Raw genomic sequence first — 6,000 nt, forward strand, 5'->3', positions numbered from 1 at the left:
GCATCCGCGAAAAATGAGCCATGGGTACTCGGTAGCCAAGTTGACCAATGCTTCTTCATCACCGATCCGTCGAGGCCTAGCCGTGTTGTCGTCAGGAGGGGCAAGAGGAGCATCATAGGAATGCAAGGAGACGCCAACGAGGAAGACTTGGACAAGAACGGTGACCCGAAGATTGAGGAGGAATTCGACAGGCACTTCGACATGCCTACTACTAGTAAAGTAAGAAGGAAGACCTCCCTACCCTCTAAAGGTTGTCCGTTCACGCGAAGAAATCTCAAGGTGGCCGGCATAAAGTATTCAACCGCCAACAACCGAAAGGGCAAGAAGATTGCGAAGAGACGCTAGCTAGAGCTCGAAGCCGGGACGAAGAAGATCTTTTTTTGGTCTATCACATGTGTGTGTGAGTGTGTGTTAGACAAGTACATCCATGTGTGTGTGAGAGAAACAAGAACGTACATGTTTGTATGAGACAATTAATTTATAATACTCTACTAATTACTAAATAATGTTGTGTTATTTATTGAAATGTAACTAAAATGTGAAAAAAGGAAGAAAAATTGTGTGGCAGCCAGGGTTCGAACCTGGGTACTAATGGGCAAACATTGACCTTAACCACTGGGCTAGTGCTAAGTAACTGTCAGTACACAGCAGTAAACCATTTTGTTTTGCTAAGTGTCTAAATTCTGTGGCGCATGTCAGAGCTGGTGCGCCACAGAATGCTTAATTCTGTGGCGCACATGGAGGGGTGCGCCACAGAATTTAGACACTTGGTGAAATATCGATCGACCCTTTCTTCCCCACACTCACAACAGCAGTTTCCTTCCCCGACAACCCTAGCGCCACTGCAACCACCACCACCGCCAAGCGCCGCCACCTAGCGCTGCTGCCGCCGAGGAGGAGGAGGAGGAGGAGGACGGCCACGCCACCGCCGAGCAGGACGCCCAAGCCCGAGCCGCCACCGCAGATCGAGGAGGAGGACGCGCGAGCCCGAGCCGCCGCCGCAGAGGAGGAGGGAGGAGGACCGCCACGCCGCCACCTAGCGCTGCTGCCGCCGAGGAGGAGGAGGAGGAGGAGGACGGGCACGCCACCGCCGAGCAGGACGCCCAAGCCCGAGCCGCCACCGCAGATCGAGGAGGAGGACGCGCAGCCCGAGTCGCCGCCGCAGAGGAGGAGGACGTACAACGCCATCACCACCGCGCCCTGCCACCGCCGCCGTTCGGTGAGAGTCCCTCTCCCCCTCCCCACTCCCTTGTCCCCCTCCCCACTGTCTTGTGCCCGAATTTCGGAGAAGAAGGGCAACATTGGTCAGATTTTGTATTGTCTCATGTTCTTGTTGTTTGCATTGCCATGATCCAAGCCATCCAAGCCATCAAAGAATTGCCATGATCCTAACAGTAGCTAATTTCTTGGTTATGGCATTATATTCTTTCTATGTGATGAAATTCAGGGGCTCCATAGCTAGATGTAGAAAGTTCTTGCTATTTTTTTAATTCATTGGTTGCTGTTTTTTTTAATTCATTGCTTGCACTAGAGCTAATTGGTTTTGCAGTAAACAATTAATTGGTCTCTTGTGTTTTGCAGTAAACAATTATACAATTTTAGGACAATTTTAATTAGTTGATAAAGTAGCAGCAGTAGCTAGCAGTAGGTTTATTTAGTTGATATAATTTGGTGATTTAAATTTGCTACTGCTGGGTAATGCTATGCTAGCTATTGGTAGGTAATGCTATGTTAGCAATAGCTCATGCTCATTTTCTAAATTCGAATTGGCAGAGAAATGTAGATACAAATAATTGGTTGATTTAGGTTTTGAATGTAGTTAGTGAATTGGCAGATACAAATTGGTTAGTGAATGTAGTTAGTGAATTGGTTGATTTAGGTTTTGAATGTAGTTAGTGAATGTAGATACAAATTTACTACTGCTAGGTAATGTTTTGAATGTAGATGGTTTTAGTTCACCTTTGGCCTTTGATTAAATAGATGGTTTTAGTTCACATATGACCACTAATTAAATACATGATTAAATGCATAGATGGTTACAAGATATATACGTATATATATAGTATATATGAACCGTGTTCGTTGAGAAAATGCAGTAGAGCTAATAAAGTTCTTGAAGTTCTCTCTGAAAAAGAATGAAGTTTGTTTAAATGAAAATTAAAATGAAGCTGCTACTACTCTGTTGATGTACATGGTTCAATAAAATGAACAATGCAGTAGGTTTTTTAATACAATGCAATAGGTTTTTTAATACAAATGAAAAAATGAACAAGCTAATGATGAAATGATACTGCCTAGTTGATTTTGAATGAAATGCTACTGCCTACTATTGAAGTCATTTTTCTAAGTCATTAGCTACTGCCTTGGCTGCACTAAATATGCTAACAGTTGGTTAAAAAGATGCTCCAGGTTTGTTGTAGTGCTCCAGGTGATTGCTCCAGGTTTTGTTTGATGTATTGTAGATTCTCCAGGTTAATTTGTTGTAGATGCTCCAGGTTAATAATATCTGTTGTATTGATGCTCTAGGTTAATAATGCCTCCTGTACTGATGCTTCAGGTTTTGTTTGATGTATTGTAGATGCTTCAGGTTAATTTGTTGTAGTGCTCCAGGTTAAAAAAATAGGAACTATATGGTGTTGTAGTGCTCCAGGTTTCTGGTTTGTAGTACTCCAGGTTAATTTGTTGTAGTGCTGCAGGTTTCTGGTTTGTAGTACTAACTGATATGGTGGATATGGTGGATATATGGTGTATATGGTGGATATATGGTGTATATGGTGGATATTTTTGCAGGGATTTCATTGAGTTGCCCATTTCTCCCGAAGCGTTGATTAACTTCCGTTTCGGTTGAGAAATGGGCACTCCTACGTAGAAAAAATAGCAAAGGTCATGCCGAATTTTTTGGTTCACTTTTGTACTAACTTGTTGCCTCTTTTTAATGAAGTGCAAAAATAAACATGTCGGGCAACACTTCTAAGCCAGGAGCCGAACGAAGAAGCGAGAGAGGCCAACAAGGACTTCGGGAGGACTACGAGCAGCCCCGGAAGGCCGCCGCCGAGTCGCCCGACGATGAGGAAGAGGGCCGGGACACCGCCTCCAAGGGAGAGGGCCGGGGGCCGCCGCCGACACCGGCGACGATGAAGATACCCGGACGACGCCGCCCGGACCGGTGAAGAGACGACCGGTGAAGAGAACGCGGCCAACCGCACGGAAGGTGATAGCGGCGGCAACCCTCAGGAGGGTAAGAAGAAGAGGACGGCGAGGAGGGCGAGGAGGGATCGGAGGCCGCAAGTGCTCGCCAACGTCACCGATGTTGTCACGGTAGTCTCCCCAAGTGGCCAACCGATGGAGCCTTCGTGGGTTGCCAAAGGGTACGGCATGCAACTAGGGTGCATCGACCATGAAACCGTGCCGATCCTAACTCATGACCTCAGAAGCAAGGAGAACGAGGCTATCGTCCAATCCCTCCTCCAGAAGCTTCACCAACGATACACGTTCCCGGAGCCGTTCAATAAGAAGGTGGACTCTTTAGCTCTCACGAAGATGAGCACCGCCTTGAGCAGCTGGAAGAACCGGCTGAAGAAAAAGATCGACGCCGGTGAAAGCTGGGAGAGGATAAGTACCAAAGAACCGTCGCTCTCCTTACAAGACTTTAATGCATTCAAGTCTTACTTAGAGAGTGACGATGTTAAAAAATGGACCGCCTGGGGGAAGAAAATGCGGGATTTGAACTTAGGGACCCACCATTGCGGAAGCGGCGGTTACCGAGGAAAACAGCCCACTTGGGACAAGGAGGATGCCGAGATGGTACGTCTGGGGAAAGAAAACCCACGGCACAAAATCCAGGGATGAACAGGGCTAGGAACTTTGTCGGTCCCGCTACTACTTAGATCGGAAGACGGGGAATTTATTACGGATCACGAAGACGTGAAGGATTTCGAGAAGTACCGGTAAGGATAGTTCTATATTATTTCGCTCATCTTATTAGGCAATGAAGCCAAATGGGCTAACCTTAAGTTCCTTTGTCTCAAGGATGAAGAGTTGACGAAGGCTGGCCCGTCGTCCCAGGGGTCGACGGAACCGTGGGACACGCCTTTCAACAGGGCGATGAACAAATACAAGGAGAGGGAGCTAGACAAGCCACCGACGTCGGGTGGCCGTGTGTCCGGCTTTGGCACAAGTATGAAGCTATCCGAGTACTACGGATCGGATGCCAAGACGAGAAAGCTGGAGAGGAGGTCATCGGCAAAGGATAAATCCGAGGTTCGGGAGCTGAAGAAGAAGGTGGAGTCACTAGAGAAGCTGGTGGCCGAAAAGCCTCTGGAGAACACGGAGATGATGAACAAGTTATTGGACGAGAAGATCCGGCAGATCATCCCCTGGGTTGATGGAGGGGTTAGCTGCTTGGAATGCGGGAGGTCAAGTGGGGCCGATACATGTGCCCAGCATTAGCGGCAGCAACTCAAGCTTCCACGTGTCGCCGACGGTGCCGCTCCACCCGACGCGGCGTCGGGGCTCCACCAGACGCCGCCGCAGCTCCAACCGCCGCCGCAGCTCCAATCGGTCGCATCGACGCCCCCAACCGCCGCCCTTGTATCGACGGTAGCCGAGATCGACGCCATCAAGGAGGTAAACTCATTAGTTACTCCTTCGCGTCATCTTCTTTAACTATATATGCCTTTCGTGACTGCCATCTCACGATGCCCAACATGGCGCCCGACTCGGGATGAACAATGCATACTTCGCAAACGGTGGAGCCCGGCGGCGAGTTGGTGGAAGTTGCTAGCGGCTATGTCATGGCTTCCCGCGTTATGCACGGCACTACATTGGCGAAAGACGTGGCGAAGGTCAAGTTGGTAATGGTAGTGCCGGAGTACCGCTACCCTCCCCCCTTTCAACCTCAGGGCACGTACGAAAGGCGACGTTTTCCCCCTTGGGGATTGCACCTCATGGCTTATGACATGGCCGAAGAACCAGATTCGTGCGGGGGGGTCTTCCGAGTGGTAAGAAAAGCACCGGCGCCACCTCCCCTATCATCCGGCCCAAGATCGCCGGCGCCGACGACACCCTTAAGGAAACGGCGGTCGCCGCCCCACTACCCTGAAGGAACCGGCGGTCGCCGCCCCCACTACCCCGAAGGAACCGGCGGTCGCCGCCGCCACCGGAAGGAACCGACGATCGCCGTCACCACCGGACGCCACAAACAGTTGTTGGGAGCGCTACCGCAACGACCGTCTACTAGACACGCGACGCCAAGCGGCGGCATCGCAACCGCCACCACCTAAGGTCCAGGACATGGCGCCACTTGATGGCAACGATGTAGATGATGATCATGACATCGATGCCTACATCAACTGGCGCCTGCAGCCAAGATATGTACATGCCTCCTATGGATGAACAAGCCTTCCGCACACACGGCGATCAACTTACTCGTCCCCCTACGATCCACGAAGCAGCGCCTGGTCTTCACGGGTCTTTCTCAAGACACTCCTCCGGAGGCTGGCAATCCAGCTCAAGTCAAGCCTGCTACCGTTTTCAGCCCTAACACGCTGCGTAAGACGATCATCGGGGAGCCACCCAAATCAACCCCAGCAACATCGAAGCACCACCAGCACCCGAAGCACCACCATCGGCACCACAAGCACCCCCGGTAGGTCAGGTGAAGAAGGGAAGGAAGAGAGGACCCAAGAAGGGCGCATCTTCGAGCCAGCCTGCTCCTAAGAGGATCCGGGCCGACGACATGGTACCACCTACCCCGGATGGCTTGCCCCGGTGTCATGAGGCTGGTAAACCTATACCGCCTCCGGACATGGAACACCTCGCAAGTGGACAAATGCTCCCTTTGCAGCACTCTATTCATTATCAAGAGAGCGTCCTTCTTAAAGAAAAGGATCCAAATTACCCGGTGTTCTCGGTCAAGGTGCCGTCCGACCAGAGCTTCGTCAATGAAGACCCCGCGGATATCTTCTTCATAGCGTTCGAGGACGTCTTCAATCTATTTCA

The sequence above is a fragment of the Lolium perenne genome, chromosome 4 (assembly GCF_019359855.2).
Source record: "Lolium perenne isolate Kyuss_39 chromosome 4, Kyuss_2.0, whole genome shotgun sequence".
In the NCBI taxonomy this organism is placed as follows: domain Eukaryota; kingdom Viridiplantae; phylum Streptophyta; class Magnoliopsida; order Poales; family Poaceae; genus Lolium; species Lolium perenne.